Raw genomic sequence first — 22,511 nt, forward strand, 5'->3', positions numbered from 1 at the left:
GAGGCTTTTAAATCGGTAATCAGTGGGACTTGCATAGCACGGCAGGTGGGAGTATTGAAGGCTATACGGGGTACTATAGCATCCTTAGAAACACAAATCAAAGAGCTGGAGACACAATTCTACACAAAGGGAGATCATGAGACTATGGCAGGCTTGAAGAAAAACTGTTAGAGTTCGAGGAAGAAGCACAGCGTGAGATGCAGTTTTTGGGGAAGCATGCCCAAGCTAGAAGATATGGAGAAGGGACAGGCCCGGGAGAACCCTGGCATCACTGCTTCGGGCTCCACGGTCCACAAATTATATTACTGAAATTAAAGGAGAGAACCAAACTGTAACTAGAGGCCCAAAAGAGATCCTAGATACCTTTTCCCAATTTTATTCTAAATTGTACAGAACAAATAATGTCCCTGATCAGGGAGAGCTCCAGTCATTTCTTGATTCACCAGAAATAATATGGTTGGACCGCGGCATAGAGAATTCCTAGGTGACCCCTTCACGGTAGCAGATGGTACCCAAGTTATTAAGAACCTACTGCTTGAGAAAGCCCCAGGGTTGGACGGTTTAACCACTGCATTTTATAAAACTTACGTGGAGGAACTGGCGCCACACTTAATTGCAATGTATGAGGAGGCGCAAACAGCGGGCGTTCTACCACCAACGATGCGAGAGGCGATTATAATCACCTTACTTAAACCTGGGAAGCCAGAGGAGGAACAAGACTCATACAGACCGTATAAATGTAGACGCGAAGATCTTGGCGAAATTGGTCGCGAACAGATTGCAGCCCCTACTTCCCCTGATTGCTCGCCCAGATCAATCGGGTTTTATCCGTGGGAGGTCTACATCTCATAACCTCAGAACCTTTTTTTCCCTTGTTCACTATCTTCATCCAGACAGCCAAGCCACAGCACTGTTTCTGGATGCCACAAAGGCATTTGACACGCTCGAATCGGCCTACCTCTTCGCAGTTCTGGGTAGAATGGGGTTCTGCCCTTTGTTCCTTAGCTTGGTCCATCTGTTATATACGAAGCCAGCTGCTAGGATCCGCGTGAATGGCCAACTGTCCGAACTCTTCGATATCTCACGTAGCACCAGGCAGGGATGTCCCCTGTCTCCATTGCTGTTCGGAATAGCGATGGAGCCGTTGGCGACGCTCATTAGGCAACACCACACTGCTAGAGGGATTGGTCTTAGCACTAGAAGCCTGCTTATCTCACTATACGTCGATGATGTCACATTGTACATCATAGACCCAGCAAAGAACTTAGCCCCACTCCTTCGTGAGTTTATTAAATTTGGGGGACTCTCAGGAGTTTCCATTAATTGGGCCAAATCTATAATCTTCCATCTCATGGACGCTACTGCTCCAACCCCATCCGAATTTCCACTTCAGTGGGCAGATGGTGTGGTGAAATACCTTGGAATATGGCTAAGCAGGAACATGCAGGAAATATGGGATATGAACTACGGGCGGGCCGTTTCATGATTGGAAGGGAAGATAATGGCATGGGCTGGACTACCGCTGTCTCTGGCAGGGAGGATTGCAATAGCCAAAATGGTGGTGTTGCCGAAACTGTTGAACCTCTTCATAAATATTACGATTCCCCTTATCCAAGTCTTTTTTAAATCTCTGCGGTCAGTACTGATTTCCTTGGTGTGGGCGGGCGGACAGGCACGGATATCATGGGAACCTTTCACCCTTCCACTTCATCAGGGTGGATTAGGAGCCCCGGACATGCAACTATATGCATGGAGTGCACAGACTCAGGTCCTACACTATTGGGTGCATCCAACCCCATTTCAACCACATGTAGCTGTTGAAACAGATGTGGCGGCGCCGATTCCTCTGCAGGTGGCGCTCTACCAGACCTACAAGCAGCACTGAGACTACATAGACACAGTTCAGACTCTGTGATGGGCCTGGGACGAACTAAGGAAAAGGGCCAATCTCACAATTCTTTATGCTCCGTCAATGCCGCTGGCACACAATCCCATGCTGCCGACTATGGGGTAAGGCACAAGTAGAATGCTAGCACAAAAGATGGGACTCAAAACATTTGCAGACCTCTATCCAGGCGAGGACTTCCAGTCTCCTCCTGTACCTGTGGAGGAATGCGCGGTGCCATTCTCTGAACTCTTATTATATTAAAAACTCAGGGCTACATGCAGGTCCCTCCACAACACCTTCCCGAGTCCTCCGCCGGTGTTGCCCGCACTGGAGAATGTGTTAAAGACAGAGTCACCTCGCAGACTATTAACACGTATCTATAACCAAATGCAAAACGCAGCCCCCCTGGTTAGACCGAAGGTGCTTCAGCCATGGAATGAAGAACTCCATACCCCAATTGCTGAGGAGCTATGGGCTTACTGCTGTAACCAACTTACTGTTCTTTCTCCCAATTATAAACTCTGTTTAATTCATTTTAAGTATATACACAGGTTTTACAGGACTCCCATCCAGTTGTACCGTATGGGACTAAGGGAGGATGATAGATGTTGGAGATGCGGATACGCTCAGGCCTCATTCATATGGCGTGGAGCTGTCCATAGCTGTCCTCCTTTTGGGCTCACATGCTCACTACGATACATAATCTAATAGGTACAATCGATGACCCCAATCCCCTACAGGCTTACTGGGATATGTAAAAGATAGGCCTGCCAAAACGAGGAAACTACACGCCATGCTTCTCCTGTTTGCCAAGCGCCGGTTAGTTATGCATTGGGGAGGAAGGGAGCTCCCTCCATGAGAGATTGGATCAAAGATGTTACATTCGACCTTACACAACTGTCCACCTTTTGGGAGCTGATGCCGGCGGCATCCAGGCCTAGGGACATATGGGAGCTGTTCTTAGTATGGGTACGAGTGCAGCAGGAGGGGGTAGGGACTCTGCCAGACGCATCTGTGGAGGTGTAGTTAAACATATGTAAGCCGGAAAGTTGGGGGGAATGCGATAATGAAAAGAATAATGCATACAGGTCACAGAATACTCCTTTGTTCCAGTTAGAACGGGTAGGAGCTATTGGACTGGATGCAGGGAATTGAGGGGTGTTATATTGACAACCCATTGGTAGACGATGCATGAGATCCTGTAATATTATTTGTAAATCTAACGGCATGTTAATGTAAGGATAACTATTTAACGAACAGAACTGGCATGTTGTTTGTAATGTTTGCAACATTGTTTGAAAATACTAATAAACAAATATTACAAAAAAAACATTTAACTACACATGTGTGATTCTGTTAAAATATGAGCAACCCTTGGTGGTACGTCTTTGCTGCGGGTCTGCTGTCCTCTGATTCCACACCAATGGCTTGGGTAGTGAATGCTTCATCATTCCTTCTAGGAATAGGATCCTGTGCAAGACTTCAGATAAAGAGAGTGAGTGGAAGTTATTCTAGTGGTTCCCATGTGGCCATGGAGGCACTGGATCCTACACCTTAGACTGCTATTAACAGGATTGTGTCCCTCTGCAATTCCATCTATCGTCCACTTCCCCCCACTTCAGATTCATTGCACCTGGCAACTGTGGGTCCATGTGTCCAAGGCTGGATCTATTTTTCATCTTGGTATTACTGTAAAGGGCTTCAATCATCCTGTTTTATCTTGTGGATCACTGAGAGATAATGAAAGGGATTCTTGCTTGGTATCTCTGTTTTTTCATTGAGTACCCAGCAGGCAGCTATCTGTGCAGTTTGATAATACTATAAGCAGGACAACTCCTCAGTAGAAAAACAAGCTGTAAAAGGGCTTTGCTTTCAGTTGTTTGATGGTCCTTTTCCCTGTGCCATCTTTGGACCCTTCTATGGTGGTCAGTTATCGTCAATTACCTCCATTTGAAAGATTAGTGAAGTCATTTGTTGCTCTAGTGTAGACTAAGGGTCTAAGTCCCAAAAGGTATTTCTCCAGTCGTACTTCTTCACATAATACAAAATGCAATTTACAAACCAAAGGCCGGAAAGAAACACCTACACCTCACCTATTGTTTCTGTATGGAAATCTCTGCTGTGGTGGTGATCTCCAGACACGCAAGTATAGGAGTTTGTAGTAAATATGGGAGGGTCAAGTAGGAGTGGTGGGTGACTGGGGAATAATTAATGCAACATTTTATTATTTTTAATTCAATAATGAACTTAAATCTAAAATAAATTAAATTACATTTTAACTTAGATAGTGCATGGTATATAGACAGTGTACATACAGTGTGTATGAGGTCCAAATACATTTTTGCATACCAAATTTATTGTAGTACACCATGCAATACTTTTTCAGTGAGTCTTTGGTCATGCGCGCTCACTCATTCCTTCCCATGTACTCTTTTGTTAGACCTGGCACCATTGGCGTGGGTCTCCTTTCCATCTTTCGCTTTTGTCTCCTCTGTGTTTGCTGGTGTTAGATACTCTGGGCGCTGTGCCACTGCCATTCAGTGCCACAGACAGCGCGAACGCTCCCTATTGTAAATAGACTGTATGAATTGGTATTCCCTATAACCCTAGCTGAACCAAGGAACATGTTTGGAAAGTCGAATTTAGTATGCCTGAGCTCAGAATATTGGAGTACATCTTTTAGGGAGGATTATTTTTGTATTCAGTGTTTGAAAGTACCACTTCTAGAAAGGAGGTATTTTCTTGCCTAAGTCTTCCAGTGTGCTCTGCTGTTATGTGTATTGGCTGTCTGGTTTTGGAGCGACAGTGCAGGCTGAGGCCGACCTGGATTGAATAGAGAGATCTGCAGTTGGAGTATGGGGAGGGGTGACCCTATGATCTGAGCTGGGCTGTGCCTGACAAGGTGAATGATGGCTCCACCTCCCACTGTGCGTCTGATGGCAGACCCCCTCTTCCTGAAAAGCAGGATGCCGCCTTGTAAACAAAGTGCTCCAGGACCACACGGAACTGGTTCTGGCTGGGTTCAGTGACTTGTGACTTTTGAGAACAAAGACTTCTGGGGTATAAATATCTGTGCTAAAACCCCTACGGTGTGTTACTTCGAAATGTCAAGACAAACCTCTGTCCGTGTAACTAGAGGGAAAGGACTTTGAAACTTTCATCCATCTTGCTGAAGGAACTACCCAAGGGCCTGATTTGAGCTTGCCTCCTGCTGAAGTCTCAGGGACATTAGACTTCACCCATCAGCCTTCTGAATTCCTATTGAGGGGGATTCTACTCGCAGGTGAGGCTTCTGTCGAGAATTCCAGAACCTCTGGGTCTACTGTGGGGAGCGCGGGCTGAAAATCAGCGCTATCGCTATTGTGGGCCGCTGCAGCTGAGGAGCTGTTGCCGCTGAGAGCCCACATTTGTCTGTGCTACGAGAATCATCGATATCGCTATTGTGGGCCACTGCAGCTGAGGAGCTGTTGCCGCTGAGAGCCCTCATCTGTCTGTGCTACGAGAATTATCGCTATCGCTATTGTGGGCCGCTGCAGCTGAGGAGCTGTTGCCGCTGAGAGCCCGCATCTGCCTGTGGTACGAGAATCATCGCTATCGCTATAGTGGGCTGCTGCAGCTGAGGTGCTGTTGCCGCTGAGAGCCCGCATTTGCCTGTGCTATGAGAATCATCGCTATCGCTATTGTGGGCTACTGCAGCTGAGGAGATGTTGCCGCTGAGAGCCCTTATCTGTCTGTGCTGCGAGAATCATCGCTATCGCTATTGTGGGCCGCTGCAGCTGAGGAGCTGTTGCCGCTGAGAACCCGCATTTGCCTGTGCTACGAAAACATCAATATCGCTATTGTGGGCCGCTGCAGCTGAGGAGCTGTTGCAGCTGAGAGTCCGCATTTGCCTGTGCTACGAGGATCATCGCTATCGCTACTGTGGGCCGCTGCAGCTGAGTAACTGTGCCGCTGAGTGCTCGCCTTTAATCACCGTCTCAGGCTTATCGTGAGTGCATGCCGTGGACCGGTGCAGCTGGGAGTTGCGGCCGCTGCGAATCCGCCTGTCATCATCGCGGCTCCCTAACGAAGCTGTGTGCCGTGCCCCTTTAAACCTCAGGTACATTTTGCATCACCGGGTCACGTAGACCCCGGCCTCAAACTAAGTCCGTTTCACACACTTTTGAGTGCTTTTATTGCTTTTTAAGTGCATCTATATTTACGTGCATTGCGGCTTCTTGATCGCTTTTGAGCCTTGTGTTAAATCTATATAAAGATACTAATTTTTCTATAAATACTTGTGTGGTGTCCCTTTGTAGTGTCTTCACTGGGTTATTGTGTATGGTCATAAATGCTTCACACACTGCCTCTGAGATAGGACTGTCTGTTTGTTCTATGTTACCACAGGGTTTGAGCAGGGGTTATCAAAGGGTGTAGCCCCTTTACTCTGACTTAGGAAGAAGGGTCCCTATTTGGACACTGGCGCCAGCCTCTGCCAACTAGAGATCCCCCATTTCTAACATTGGTGGCAGCGGTGGGATCAGGACTTGCATTTGTGATCCACATACAATAACTGGTGAACACTACTAGTGAGTGCAGACCTAAATGCAACCACATACGTTTTTGATTTTGTTCTATTTGTGATCGTAATTGCCAGTTATTTCTACAATGGATAAACCAACATCCAATGCTTCGGAGGATCTCACCTTTGAGGAAGAGATGTTAGAAACCTACACTGCCAAACAGCTAAAGTCTTTGTGCAAGCAATTCACCATCCCTACTGCAGGTATCTCTAGGAAGGAGGTGTATCAGAAGGCGCTAAAGGCCTAGTTAGAGGCAAGGGAGTCCCCTGGGAATGGGGGAGAGCCTGTGGACGGTGGAGAGAATGCTGGAGGGCAGCAGGATGACGAAGTGGGTTTAGTGGGAGGTAAAGCACTTTCCAGTCCAGGTACTAGTGTGTCCTCAAAGAGCCTGTCTCCAGAAGAGATCGAGGACAGGGAGACAGATCGGAGGCATAGTTAGGAGATGGCCAAATTAGAAGGTCAGAAGGACCTAGAGAGTAAGAAGTTGAACTCGAGAAAATGAAACTGGAGCATGAGAGAGTATTGAGGGAGCTGGAGATCAAGGCTAAGAGTTTAGAGATCTCCCCCTCTGGTGGCAGCATACCTTTAGTACCAACCGAGAATAGAGTTTATATACCCAAGGATGCCATCAAGGATTTCCATAAGAGTGAGGATATTGGGCAATGGTTTGTCGCCTACGAGATAGCAATGGCGTCCCACCGGGTCCCTGAGACTTCTAGAAAGGAGGTATTTTCTTGCCTAAGTCTTCCAGTGTGCTCTGCTGTTATGTGTATTGGCTGTCTGGTTTTGGAGGGACAGGGCAGGCAGAGCCCGACCTGGATTGAATAGAGAGATCTGCAGTTGGAGTATGGGGAGGGGTGACTCTTTGATCTGAGCAGGGCTGTGCCTGGCAAGGTGAATGATGGCTCCACCTCCCACTGTGCATCTGATGGCAGACCCCCTCTTCCTGAAAGGCAGGATGACGCCTTGAAAACAAAGTGCTCCAGGACCACACCGAACTGGTTCTGGCTGGGTTCAGTGATGTGTGACTTTTGAGAACAAAGGCTTTTGGGGTATAAATATCTGTGCTAAAACCCCTACGGTGTGTTACTTTGGGATGTCAAGACGAACCTCTGTCCGTGTAACTAGAGGGAAAGGACTTTGAAGCTTTCATCCATCTTGCTGAAGCAACTACCCAAGGGCCTGGTTTGAGCTTGCCTCCTGCTGAAGTCACAGGGACATTAGACTTCACCCATCAGCCCTCTGAATTCCTATTGAGGGGGATTCTACTCGCAGGTTAGGCATCTGTTGAGAATTCCAGAGCCTCTAGGTCTACTGCGGGGAGCGCGGGCTGAAAATCATCGCTATCGCTATTGTGGGCCGCTGCAGCTGCGGAGCTGTTGCCGCTGAGAGCCCACATCTGTCTGTGCTACGAGAATCATCGCTATCACTATTGTGGACCGCTGCAGCTGAGGAGCTGTTGCCGCTGAGAGCCCGCATCTGACCGTGCTATGAGAATCATCGCTATCGCTATTGTGGGCCGCTGCAGCTGAGGAGCTGTTCCCGCTGAGAGCACGCATCTGTCTGTGCTACGAGAATTATCGCTATCGCTATTGTGGGCCGCTGCAGCTGAGGAGCTGTTGCCGCTGAGAGCCAGCATCTGCCTGTGCTACGAGAATCATCACCACTGTTCCCAGTAAGCTGCGTGCTTGAGCGGGCGCTCATGGGGTCTTTTACAAGCGCGCAGACAGTCTCACAAAGCGCGCACGTCTCTGCCTAGCTAGAGATTTAAACCCTTCACCAGCCACCACATTTTAAATGGTAATGCCGTGAAAAGTACGGTCTTTCAGCAATATGCAGATTGGAGATTCAGGGGCTCTAAGAAGGGGTGAAACAACAAAGCCTCGTTAAAAAGTGAATGGTCTTTTAAAGATCTGTGAAGTACTGAGGTGCGGCTCTGTGTGTGCCCGGGAAGCTTTCTCAGCCCGGCTGTCACACACGAGGGATGGGGGGCTGAAACACTTTGAACCCAATGGGCGTTGCGGGCCGGATCCTGCATCATCTTGCTGCTTCTCTGAAGACTGGCTGCTCTCGCAGCTGCAGAAGTGCAGATGAAGCGCTCACACTCGGAGGCCCCTCTGTGAGTCAGACTGCATTGTCTTCCACGGAAAGTTCACACCTCCTGAAAGCACAAGTCTCTTTTTTCTCTCCGACAGGGGGCCTAATTTTGATGCGCTGATTGATGTGATGACACAAGGGATCTCTCTAGGGCCATCACTGCACTCTCTGCTCGCCATTGTCTGTGCGAGGGTTCATTTTCCGGTTCTCTTCATTTCTTCCTCCAGGCTCTTCTACCTTGATGTGGTTGCCTGCCCCTCAGGACGTAACTCTTGTCTTTCCAAGAACAGACGCATTCTTTCATAACCAACTCACCTCCCAAGAAGTGGAACCGGAGAGAAGCCCTCCCCTCATCTCTCTGATCAGGGAGGGAGGCTTTGAGCGCATTTCCAGGTCCTGGGGCCGCTGCTGTGGGCATTGATTGAACCAGGTGGGTGTGTCTTTAGAGAGTCTTTGCTGCCGCCCCACTCCAATCCAGGGCCGGCGCTAGGCATGGGCAGCGTGGGCAGCTGCCCAGGGCCCCGCGCCTGCTCGCACCCATGGGGCCTCCCAGATTTACACACTCCAGAGTTTCGAGGCTCAGGGGCCCCCTAGGACTTTATATTTTTCTTTTTGTTATCAATCTCCCCTGCTGGACCCTCTCTGTGGGCCTAATGGCTGCATCTGCATGTTGATGATAGCAATCAGACAAGTCATTTAAGTGCCCTTGCCTGTGAAGTAGCCCTGCCCCTGTATGAATACAAGGCTTAATATCCTGCAGGGGCACAGCAAAGGATATAGAGCGGCGATGGCGGTACATCACAATGGAAGCTGCTCACCAAGGACAAGTGGAAAGGGAGCAGAGAGGCGAATTAAAGGGCAAGACAAACGGAATTAAGTGGGGGGAGCAGATAGGTGTGAGTACGGCAGCCAGACAAGAGGTGCATGCAGAGGGGCAGAATCCGCATGCAAAAGTGGATGGAGCAGGGTTTAAAGTGTGCTGTAATTAAAATGGACATTGAAAAGGGGCCCTATATTCATGTCCTTAAGCTTTCCTACAAACACATTGATCAAGTGTCTGCACAATGAAAAGTTCTGAAAAGCAGGTGATGAGACGGGCGCTCTCCATTTTTGCCCTCACCCTCAGAGTGAAAAAACTAAACTTAACTCTGCAGCAGTGCTGGCCTTCACTGCCTTTAAAGTAACTTCAACGAGACTCGATATAGTTCTTTCAGTCTCATCATTTCAGAACCAAAGCATTTTCAATATTATATACAAGGAAGCCGTAGATGTTGCTTATTCTTCTTATGCAACTAATAGCCACTGGCAAAGCCAATAGTCCTGGCTTGTTGTCGGTATAATGTTACCTGTTGTAATATTTATCTGGAGGCAATGACAGATGCAGCAAAATACCAGTCAGACGGCACACTATGCTATGCACAGATTTATTGCTGACATGTTTTTAAGCCATGCCCTTAAATACATCAGCCATGCCCATTTGAAAGACCCCCCAGTTTTTTCATCCCACTTAAACCCCTCCTGTCTGGTCAGTTTGTAGGCCGCTTTTTTTGTGCTTGTTGTTGACCTGGTTTATCATCACGTGAGCCGGTTTTTACTGTTGATTTTTGTTGATATTAAAGTAAACAGTGCCTGCAGCAAAATCAAATCAGTGCAGTCTTCCATCTCTTACAAAACACTTATACCGCATGTCTTTACAAGTTGACAACTTCCCTAGTTTGCAAACATGGGGCACTTTTCTAGCTAACTAACTCACTAATTTTCATTTTGGTACATGGCCTATTTTCTGTCCCAGTCTGATGCTGCATGGTAGGCATGGCCACTTGACTTATGCGGTTATGCGGTAGCATCAATTTCTGCATAATTATGCATTTCCCATATTTGCCACATAATCCATCATCTGCTGCAGAATCTACAGATTTTTAACAAAATTGCTTACTATCTCAAACGATTCAAAAGTTACTAAAAATGCATCTTGCTACATGTGGAAAGGCCCTTTGAAAAGCAGGAATAGTCAACTTTTTGTTTCCGCTGCTAAATTTGGGTGTTAAGTTGGTACTAATGGGTGCAACCAATCCCCAAACAGTGTTACCAAGTTTAAAAAAGGCAACAAAATGAAGTAATACTCTTTCAAAATGTGCCACATAATGCCGCATAATTTGCCTTTTCTTGTCTCATAATTTACTCACCCTGCCACATAATTTAACCATCTCCTGCCGCACAATTCCAGCGGTCCTGCTGTTATTTTAATCCATGGCAGTGATTTTGTTCCTGTTTATATTTCCCATGCTTTACTTAATGTTGCATTTCCCAAGAGTGCTAACTATTTCCAACATGCGTGTTTCTGTATTTCATTTCACAGCATATTACTCTTGGATGATGTGCCCTTTGTACTGAGTCGCCTCCAGGTGTTTATCAGCTACAGTTGAGCACTTTGGAGTTGAGGCTGCGGGCAGTACAGATTTCACACTGTGCATGTCTGTGGGTCAAAAAGGTGTTCAAATTGCATGATCATTCAAAATATGGCCTCTCTGCAGAGCACAAAGAGCAATGGTCCTGCATTCTAGTTGTGATTCTCTTCAAATGTGTGTGAAGGAGCTACTTATTGGTTAAAACAACTATGTGAAAGTAAAATAATTTATTGTTGTTACTCATTTACCTTAAACAGCTAACAACCGTTGACAAAACCAATACTTCGGGCTGTTTTTAGGTGAATGTCAGTTGTTGTGTTATATTTTTGGTTTCATACTGATATCTTGCACATATTGATACCTAAACATGATTTCCCTCTGTGGCAATCAGATCTCTGCCGAAGAGTATGTTGATATGTGCATGCTAGTGGTTGATTTCTGAATGAAGACAAATTAATCAAAACCTTATAGTGACAAATCAAGGGTTCTCATTTTTAAAGGCTCTCATACCATATGGTGTTCTCTTTGGTGGCTGGTGGAAGTATGTCAATCACCCACATGGGCAGAGTCAGAAAAAACATCTTGGATTCATTTTCCAGCATTTTCTCTTGTTTTCAGAATATAATAACCATTTTTCATCCACTTGCCTTTACTACATCCATAAGCAACAGAAAGTCATTCCTTTTCTGCCCTCTCACTACCATGAGGCTGTTGTACAGTCAATTATCTTCTCACTACATTAAGCAAATGCCTTTTTTCTTGGGCTTCCTGCCTTCTTGCATTCAGTACCCTTCAAATCATTCAGAACAGGGCTGGGCTCCTCATCTGACATGGCTGGATCATTATGCCATTTCTTCTCACCTTTATTCTGTCTGCTGGTTTTTTTTCGTCTGAAGCCCTCTATCTGCAAGGCACTATCCATTTGTTGTTGTGCACTGCATTAAAAAGGATCTATCTTTCTACAGCACTCCTTACTTTCAGTCCGGAACCCATACTCCGTGCCAACCAAACTCCTGTGCCATCCTAAAATTTAGATGGCCCTGATTGGAGGCAGATCCTTCTCCTTTCTACTTGTGCAGGACTAGAACTATCACCCTCTTGAGCTGTGGTGTAACTCCAGTCTATTGGAAATACACTCAAAACTGTCTTTTCTCCACATTAGTAAAGTTTCACCTCTCTTTTGGACATCTCTTAGTGGCAGACTCAGAATGATCGGTTAGCATATCATTTTCATTCATCCCATTCAATAGAACAATAACCAAGTTTGAATCATTTAAACTACATTTAAACTTTATTTAATCTACTTAATTGCAATTTAATATCTATGTACGTATTTTATTAGGAATATTAAAGCTTTTTAACCATGTTACTGATGTCCAAACTAGGTAAGTAGCTTCCTGCAAAGCAGCTTAATCAATCCCATATAAATAATGGCCAATTGATATTACTTCCTATGATGTCAATTCCTGTGAGGTTAAATCTTATGCAAATTATAGGGGCCTCGCATGTTCCTATTCTGCCCGGGACCCCACATATCCTAGGACCGGCCCGCTCCAATCATGTTACAGATGGTTGAGGCCTCTTTCGGCCACCTTAGCTGATGCTGAGTTCTACGACTTATATCAGTTTTTTAATGCTTCTTGCACGCTTCTCCTGTCAGCTAAGAATCATTTATGCTCATTTAATCAGATCGTAGCTGCTTTGGCAGAACCGCGTCAATATTGAAAATGTACCAGCCCAATCTGAGGTAGACTAGGAGAAGTAAGCATGCCGGATCCAGAGAAGCCCTGTACTTGGCGCTAGAGACAGACAGGCGCGAAAATGAATCCCCGAGCCAAGCCATAGTAAGTAAGTATTTGTAAATCACGTAGCATATAACATGTACAAATATTACAAATAATTGTTAACGTTTATTAATACTGTTTGTGTTTCAGTTTAGAACATAAATTGGACAACCTGATTTAATAATCTCAGGTCGAATTGAAGATACAATTTTCGTGCAGTGTCAGCAATGCGCCCTGAGATTGTTTTAGCACTGCGATGGGTGTTCATATCCGTCATACAGCAAATTTATAGCATTTTGACTTTGGGTGGGCGCTTAGCTAGAGATTTAATCCATTCACCAGCCACGGCATTTTAAATGTGTTTACATCTAATATTTAGGGAAAGTGAGGTGGGTTTTCAATATTGTAACACAGCATCAGTTCACTAATAGTACTGCAAATAATATCTGTGACATATGAATATGTGAGGTTCTGCCTTGATCTGAAAGAGTGAAACATAAACGCATAATTTCTCTGCAAAATGTCTGTTTCAAATACCGTTTTCCTTTAATTTATTTTGAATAGGGGTGATGTGTGAGAGTCCATTACAATCTGTGTAAGAATTATTCAGGGTCACTACAGCACGACTCTGCAGAACCGAGCTGGCTCTCTCAAGGGGCCCCCTGAAAAGCTGGGGTCCTGGGCCAGAGCCCACTTTGCCTATGGGTTAAATCGTCTCTGAGTAGATCTATAAAAAAGGAAAAGGATGTGAGATAATGCTCAATACTTTTTCACTGAGTATTGTGATAAATGTATACAAGAACTACATTTTATCTTTTCTTTCTCAGGTTTGCTGAGTGATATTGACATATACCACCTGCCATTCTTGAATGCCTGACCAATAGCATGCTTTGCATTATGTGGCTTGTCAGCGATGTTCCAACATTTCAGTCATCAAGTGCAGACTGTGAACCAGGATTCAGTCACTTGAACACTATCAAGTCTAAATCAAGAATTAGACTGGAGGAGAAGCACGTGGTTACGCTGATGATGACAAAGGCCTATCTCTTAAATAGCAAAGTTGACCTTGATATAATGTATCAGCACTGGAAGAATGGCATGGACCAAAGAAAGAAGCAAATGTGTCGCACATCTAGTGATGGCACATTGACTTGTCTGAGCCACCCTTTCCCACAGTCTATGTTTGGCCTGGATGGGCACATTTCAAACACTTGCTCTTAGCAAAGACATTAATCATTGTTGTGCATCAAAGGTAACTGTGTCATGTAATTGTCAACTTGCTAAATATATATTCTCTTGAATAGTCTTCCAGCAATTCCCCACCAAATGATCAGTGCTCCAATCAAGAATATTCAGTAAAAGCTTATTTGGGGCTCCCTTCTGAGTCTTGTCCTTTTCTTAGCCTGGGGTATAGGTGCAACTAGAATAAACATTTAATGTCACGATGATCTGTCTTTACAGTGCAAAACTGTCACAAGACCCTGTTAATTAGAGCTATATGTGTGAAATGCACTTGATCTCTATCTCATTGCAAACAAAAGTTTTGAGTGGTAATTGCCACGGATTTATATACTCGCAGGCTGCACTCGCATACTTGGCGCACACAGCCTTGGCTGCAGCGCACAGAGATCTTGCAGTGCCGCACACAGAGGAAAAAAATTAGAGGGAACATTGATCATCACTATTGCTATAGTGGGCCGCTGCAGCTGAGGAGCTGTTGCCGCTGAGTGCCCGCCTTTAATCACCATCTCAGGATCATCGTGAGCGCACGCCGCGGACTGCTGCAGCTGGGAGCTGTGGCCGCTGCAACCTCAGGTACATTTTGCATCACCGGGTCACATAGACCTCGGCCTCGAACTTAGTCTGTTTCACACGCTTTTGATTTGCTTTTTAAGTGCATCTATATGTATGTGCATTGTGGCTTCTTGATCGCTTTTGAGCCTTGTGTTAAGTCTATATAAAGATACTCATTTTTCTATAAATACTTGTGTGGTGTCCCTTTGTAGTGTCTTCACTGCGTTATTGTGTATGGTCATAAATGCTTCATACACTGCCTCTGAGATAGGCCTGTCTGCTCGTGCTATGTTACCACAGGGTTGAGCAGGGGTTATCAAAAGGTGTAGCCCCCTTACTCTGACTTAGGAAGAAGGGTCCCTATTTGGACACTGGCGCCAGCCTCTGCCAACTAGTGATCCCCCATTTCAACAACTTTTATCAGTGAAAAGGCCCTCTCAATATTGGCACTTGAGACGGGCAATGCCAAAACAGCCAATCTTCAGGTGCACCTGAAGATAACGATTGTTTGGGTCAGGTTCTGCAACATATGTGTTGAACTGGGCACAAATGCCCTCAGAGTTATTGAAGCAGTCAAAAATGAAGCAGTTCATTTCAAAGATCGGACAAAATTCCCCATTATGAAAGTAACTTATATTTTGTGCAGAGAGTACCACAGTGAGGCTTCATTGACTTCAAATGCCATGGTAAGTGAAGGGACATTTCTATGTTTCATTGGAAGCCATTTCACATGCATTGTAAAATAAAATTTTCTGAATTGCTTCTCAACATTTCTTTGCTTACCAAGTGGCAAGCATTCTAACATGGAACATGTTGCAGTGCCAAAGTCACTAAAAGTGTCTCCCAGCCTACTCTCAAAGAAATGTTTAATATCTCCACCAATTACGCGGAACACTTGGTAGACTAGGGTGTTTTTAAACTCTAGTTTCTTTATTATGTCCACTAAAGCAGTCATGTTTTCCTGTAAAAATCTAAGAATGCAGTAGAGTGTACTGTTTTCATATCACTATCAATATGCGACCAAGATCCTCACATATCTTCCATTTGGCATCACCACTTAGCAGAAATTCTGTAAACAGTCGCCACATGGATAATATATCATTCACGGCTTCTATGACTAAGAACCACTGGCTAAATGACACAGTTGGGATGACTTTTTCTTTGATGCCATACAATACACAAAATTAGAAATATTTCATTTTAGTTCCTGTGCATAACAAAACACTGCACCGGAATGGACAACAAAAGTCAGTAGCACACTTCACTAACTCTGCAGATTGTAAAGGTGCTTCCAGCATACCATCTAGCACATAGCACGGATCTCTTACAGGGAAGCAGCCATGGCCCGTATAGGGCGTGCCACCGGGCGGTGACATGGGGCGGGGGAGAGGCAGGGTGGGAGGATGTAAAATTCGGCAAACGGACGATTTCAGGTAAGTAACGGAAAAAATAAATAAAACAAATTTCGTTTCGCGCGCTGCTTCGCCAAATGCGATAGAAAAGAGGGCTGATGTATCAAAGTGTCTCACCCATTATCTGTCTGTGGATAAATGAGATAATACATGTTGGGAAAGATTCTTATGAAACCAGCTATTTTACCTATCAGTGAAAACCGAATAAAACAAAATGAAGAAGAAACAATATTTTAGTGACATCCCTAAACAACAAAAATCAAGTAGAATAATGTTAGCCCATTCTTTCTTGACGCTACCTTGTATAGAAAAGTTACATTGTATTGGCCCCTTTAAGAAGAAAAAAAGACTCTTTCACTCTCCTTTTTCTTTCTTTGAATGGCATTTTGTTTGTGGTTGTGCAGGTGTTTTTTCAGTGTTTATATGCTTACACTGGGGAGGGCTATTTCCTTTTTGGTGGGGGTTTATCAGACATTATAGGTATAAACCTAAAACAGGATAACCTACTTATAGGTTTTAAGTGCAGTGACTTCAAATATGAGGAAACTTATATCTGTTGTGAGAGGTGCAAGCACCAACTCTCACAGGCTGCAATGGCAGGCCTGTAGTCACAGTTTGAGGGAACTCCCATGGGGGGCACAATACATGCTGAAGCCCATGGGAGACCCATGGTGTACCTATGCCCTGGGTAATTTAGTACCATATGCTACTTACAAGGGTACACCAGTAGCCAATTGAGGAGGTACCAAAAGTACTTGCCATGTCAATTTAGGGAAGAAAGCACAGTTGCTAGGGTCCTGATTAGCAGGATCCCAGCAGGCTAAGTAAAAAAAACACACTGAAACCAGGCAAAAAGTGGGTGTTACCATGCCAGATGGATCCTATTTCTACAGTAATATTTTATTACCATACATAAAGCCAACTCCCTGCCTTGCACAGCCTTAAGCAGTGCACAGCAGGGGGTCATCTGCACACTGTGGCCTGCGGCCAGGTCCTGCAACAAGCCCCCCAGCATCCAACATCCAACTCCATGCTTTTCATGGCCTTCAACTGTGCACAGCAGAGGGTTGGCAACGGGCCAACACACCGGGAGGCAGCTGACCCCCTCTGCAGGCAGCCAGCACCACACTTCACATGGCCTTTCGTCACACACGGTATGGAGTTGCAGCCAGGTCCTGCATTCAACTCCCTGCAGGCAGCGACCTGGAGGCATTCAAACCCATGCCGTGCAAGGCCTATGGTTGTGCATGGCGTGGCATTAGTGGCAAGGCCTGTTTTGCAGCCAGGCCCTGCTTCGAACTCCCTGACAGGAGCCTAATTAACGCTGCATGCAGTGTTTGGCCATGTGCAGTGGTAGTGCTGGCCATTGTTTGGTCTGCTGCCTGGCCCTGTGGCTAAGCCCGCAGCAGGCTGCCAACCCCACACCACACACAGCTTTTGGCATGCACAGCATATAGTTGGCCTTCAGATCTGTGGGACCCCATCACATGGGGCCAAATGGTATATGTTAAGGGTAGGGGGCGTGCAGCCCCCTCCTTGACCCTTAATTGGACCTGGTGACCCATGTCCCAGGGACAGTTCCAATGAAAAGAGGAGGGGGCTATGTGGCCTCAGCCCCTTGCCTTAAAGGGGGGGAGGGCATTCATCACCCGCCTCGGCCCTTAATATGCCAGAGGACCCTCTCCCAGGGACCAAATACAAGTTAAAAAAAGGGGAGGGGCCACATGGCCCCCCTTTCCGAACCATCTTAGGCCCAAGGGACTCTATCCTCTGGAGCCAAAAACTATGGGGTGGGAGCATGCAGCCCACCACCCCAAGTCTTAATAGCTCAACTTTGGGTTATATTACACGGCCGTACATCTTGAGTGGCTGATGAGCTGGGTGATGACGCCCAGGGACGCACTTAGGAGGACAACTCATACTGGACATCTTGACCCCTGCTAAAAGTCTTCTTGTCTTATGGATCCGAGGGACGATGACCAGGGCCAGTTGGGTTGAGCGGAGGTGTCTGATGGGGACGTGGAATGAGAGGCAGTAATTCAGGTATTTTACTCCTAAGTCGTGGAGGGCTTTGTAGGCGTGCGTAAGGAGCTTAAAGGTGATCCCTTTGTTGACTGGCAGCCAGTGGAGTTCTCTGAGGTGTTCGGGGATGTGGCTGTGGTGAGTGATATCTGGGACCAGTATAGCTGCGGCGTTTTGAACGTTAAGAATAGTTCTGCTGAGTTTTTGGGTGACGCTGGCATAGAGTGTGTTGCCCTAGGCGAGTCTGCTCCTGCAGAGTGTTTGGGTGACTGGATTCGGTGGAGCTCCATCTGTATGTCTTTTGTAGCAGGCGGAGCATGTGGAAGCATGATGAGGCGATGGCATTGATCTGATGGTTCATTGTGAGCGAGGAATCCAATATGATGCTAAGGTTTCGTGTGTGGTCTTTGGGGGTTGGCGGGGTCCCAGTGTGGAGGGCTACCATGAGTAATTCCAAGCTGAGGGTGAGGGTCCAAGGATGAGGACTTCTATCTTGTTCAAATACAGTCTGAGGCAGCTGCTCTTCTCCCAGGTCGCAACGGCCTTCATTCCTGTGTGGAAGTCGTCTCTGGCAGTTGTTGGTTCGTTGGTGAGGGAGAGGATCAGTTGGGTATCGTCAGCGTAGGAGACGATGTTGAGTCCGTAGTTCCTGATGATGGTCGCGAGGGGGTTCATGTAGACGTTAAAGAGGGTCGGGTCCAGGGCGGAACCCTGGGGGACACTGCAGCTGATCTCTGTGGGTTTCGGAGATGAACGGAGGTAGTCTGCCTCACTGTGTTCATCCCGTGAGGACGGAGTGGATCCAGTCCAGGGCTTTGTCGTGGATTCCAGCATCGTGGAGTTCTTGATTAGCATGCAATAATTGGGGAGCCATACAGTATAATTATACGTGGTGTGAAAATCGCCCACTTGGGAATGATATTGGAGTTGTATTTGGTGAGTGAGTGGCTTGCTTACACCCAGGTGGTGGAGCGATAATCTTATTACCACATTCTGGTGGTCTGATGAAATTTACCATCTTCCCCAGCCTATTATTTACACAGTGTTATATTCTCTTTTCCTCATTAATTCTTCTGGGGCACAATGAACAAAGTGTTCCAATGGTTTATTGAATATGACGTTGAATGCAATGTAGTGTAGTGACCACTCAAGGGATTCTTATACTGTATCAAAGATTCTGTTTGAAAGTGCATGTCCCTTCTAAACTGGCGCCTATGCTTTTCAATGTAATGCACTATGTGTTGGTCACTCATCTATGCTTATATTACTGGAAATAGGATATGTATGGTGCTTTCAATTTTGACAATTTTATTAATAAACTGCATGATTACTTAAAATCTTTACAGTATAAGATAAAAAAAAAAAAGAAAAAAGATTTATGAACGTCCAGACTCACCCCCTCACAAGTCCCATCCACACATAAAAGTGAAAGTCACTTTGGGTTAAATATTAGCATATTAGTCCTGATTAGCTGTCCAGAGCAGAGTTCTTTTAAAAGGAGTGATGTATAGGTTGTACCAGTATTTCCCAACTGATAAGGGGAGGCACATGAAAGTTCGGTAGAGTCAATTCATGTACCAAGGGCTGTTGACGAAAGATGGATTCTTCGTGGGTCTTTAAACCAGCCCAGATTAGATAACTGGGGCGAAAGGCTTCCAGTTACTTTGCAGACAATGCCGTTGAGTGGGAGTCGAGTGCCATTTTTACCTGGTGTATAAATTTCGCAACTCTGGCTATCAGACAGGTCGTGGAGACTGAGAGGCACCAGTCCGAAGCCTCTCTGCAAGTTCTGTAGTCCGTATTCCATAAAATCGGAAGCAGCAAGCGATGGCGGTCATTGGCCAGCTTTGTGCAGCAGCACAGCAAGTGTAGCCAGGATTCCCTGCGGTAATTGCATAGACGACAGGCCAGGGTGCCATCCGTACGGGCCCATTTGGGGTTGAAGTCCATGATCCTGAGGGCCAAAAGTCGAAAATACAAAATTTTCTTTCTCGCGCAAGTGGATACTGGATCTTGCAAGTAAGGTTGGGGTTTACATGGAATATATGATTTGTCCAGGGCCTGAGTTAGTGGATTTTGCCGAAGAGATGCAAGGTCAAGTCCAAAGGAGATGATCCGGACTTGGCGCTTAACTGCTTGGGCCCAGGCTGAGAAAGGAATTTCATGCAGGGGCAAACTCCTTCTTTCGATTTTCAATGCTGCAATAGCTTGTCCTACCTTTGAGTACCAGGGGGAGCCCACCTCATCAAAGATTGATTTTAGGGAGTGCTTTAGCGAATGTTCTGGTGCTTTCAATACTCTAATATAGAGTTTTAAAAGGTCCCCCAGTAATACCAGCTCAGGTCGCTTAAGGCCTATTTCTAGCCTTAATCTAGTGTTCCTTGCGTATCTAGGGGCCTGTAGCACCATCTTATAGGCTTTCGCTTGGGCAGCGTTTACCACTTTGTCAAATGCACCAGGGTAGGCTATATGCCCATATGAAATGGCAGGGATCAGTTTTGCCCGGAGCACTGTCAACATTGGTTCTGCTGAGGGACTGTCCAAGCGGTGGCATAAGCGTCTTAACGACAGAATGGTTTTGTTAATTTTGGGTTTAAGCTCCTTCAGATGTTTGACTGCAGAGGCACTCTCAGAGACCCAGGTGCCCAGATAGTTGTAGAATGGGGCAGTGACGATACGGTGCTCCCCCAGAGACCATGAAGCTTCTTTTTTGAGGGGGTATTTGCCAAAAATGACGATTTTGGTCTTGCTCACGTTGATCCGTAAGTCATTTGACTTATTGTATAGGGCCAAACTGCTTAAGGCTCTTTGGAGCCCCACCCTAGTGTGGTCCATGATCACCGTGTCGTCTGCATACTGGAGTGTTCCCAAGACGAGCCTCCCCAGTTTTGGAGGTGCTAAGTTGGCATCTTTCAGAGCTGTCCCCATGTCCGCAGTATACAAGTTGAAAAGCATGGGGGCCAAGACGCACCCCTGCTTGAGGCCCGAGTTGGTTTCAATTCTTTCAGTTGTTATTGTGGGGCTTAGCTTCACCTTGACCCAGGTGCCCTCATAGAGCGCTTTTATAGCTTTTAGCAGAGCCTGTGGTAGCCCCCACGAGTCAAGTTTTGCCCAGAGCCGGCCCCTGTTCACTCGGTCAAAGGCTGTGGAGTAGTCTATGAAACAGCAGAACAGGGGCGGTTTGTTCCTCGTATTGGCCTTCTTCGCGAGGTAGGAGAGGGCTAAGATGTTGTCAAGAGTGGAGCTATGGGCCCTAAAGCCGGTCTGTGTGGGCGGAAGAATGCCGTTCTTGTCCACCCAATCCTCCAGATCCCTGAGAAGAAGGCGGGCGTAAATCTTTGCTTCTATGTCGAGGAGAGCTATAAGCCTATAATTGGCCGGGTTCGTGTGGTCCCCCTTTTTATGGATGGGGAATAGAATAGAACCTTTCCAAGAGGATGGCAACATTGCCGTGGCAAAAGAATGGTTAAATAAAGGGGTGAGTCTGGATGCAAAAAAGGCTGAGGCGGTTTTCAGAACCTGGGCCGGAATCCCATTTGGGCCTGGAGCGCCATCAGTTCTTATGGCCTTGATGCACTTTAGTACCTCCATTTCTGTGAATGATCCGGTGCAGGTCGAGTTTACGCCTTCTGACGTAGCTCTTTCGGATTCGATAATTTCCGCCGCCACCTTGGACCACGCACGGCTTCCTGCAGTGGCCTGATTTGACTCGCAGGTATACAGCCCCTTGGCATACTGTTCCCACACTTTCCCTGCAACACTATTTTCCTTTTGCTCTCCTCTGGGGGTCAGACTGTTAATGAAACGCCAAAGCTTGCTATTGTCATTACCTTTAATTAAGGAGAACACAGTCAACCAATTCTGTTCAGTCTGCAGTTTTTTGTGGGCCCAGACTTTCTTTTTATAGTCTGTTCGCAGAGCAGCAATGGAATATCTCCCTGACAAATGAGTGCCTTTCTTTTGTGCCCTGATTGCCTTGTTTAGAGCACGCTTGCACTGTGACAGGCACCACGATGTTACACGGCGAGGATCAGAGTGGAATTGGCGACTTCTTGGATGATGGTTATTGCCCAGACGTTCCAATAAGTCGGAGGTCAGAGTTTCCCAGAGGTGGGTGATGTTCTTAGTTTGAACTGGGTTAGGTTCTTCCTCCCTTCTAGCTACATAGTCTAGCAGGCTATGACTAAGATTGGTTGACCATTTTATTCTTTTAAGCACATTGTGATGTTCCTCCCCCGTGGTAGTTCCAATAACTGCTTGTAATTCTGCTTGTACCCGCGCCAGATTGAATGTGGCGCGGAGGGGCCTATGATCGCTTTCCTCTCTGTCGTCCACTGTGAAGTTGCAAAGATTGTGGGCAAGCCCTTCATTGATAAAGATGTAGTCTATGGTAGAGACATTTCTAAAGGTCGGAATGGTGGTCCATTCTGGTTGGGTCTTTTTTTGTATTCTATGGGTGGAGTGCAGCTTAAAATTTGCGAGAAATTCAGTCAATGGGACTGACTTCTTGCTTGATGGAGTCTCCGAAGTTAAACCCAAGCCTC

Source organism: Triturus cristatus, chromosome 2_2, assembly GCF_964204655.1.
Source record: "Triturus cristatus chromosome 2_2, aTriCri1.1, whole genome shotgun sequence".
Lineage (NCBI taxonomy): Eukaryota > Metazoa > Chordata > Amphibia > Caudata > Salamandridae > Triturus > Triturus cristatus.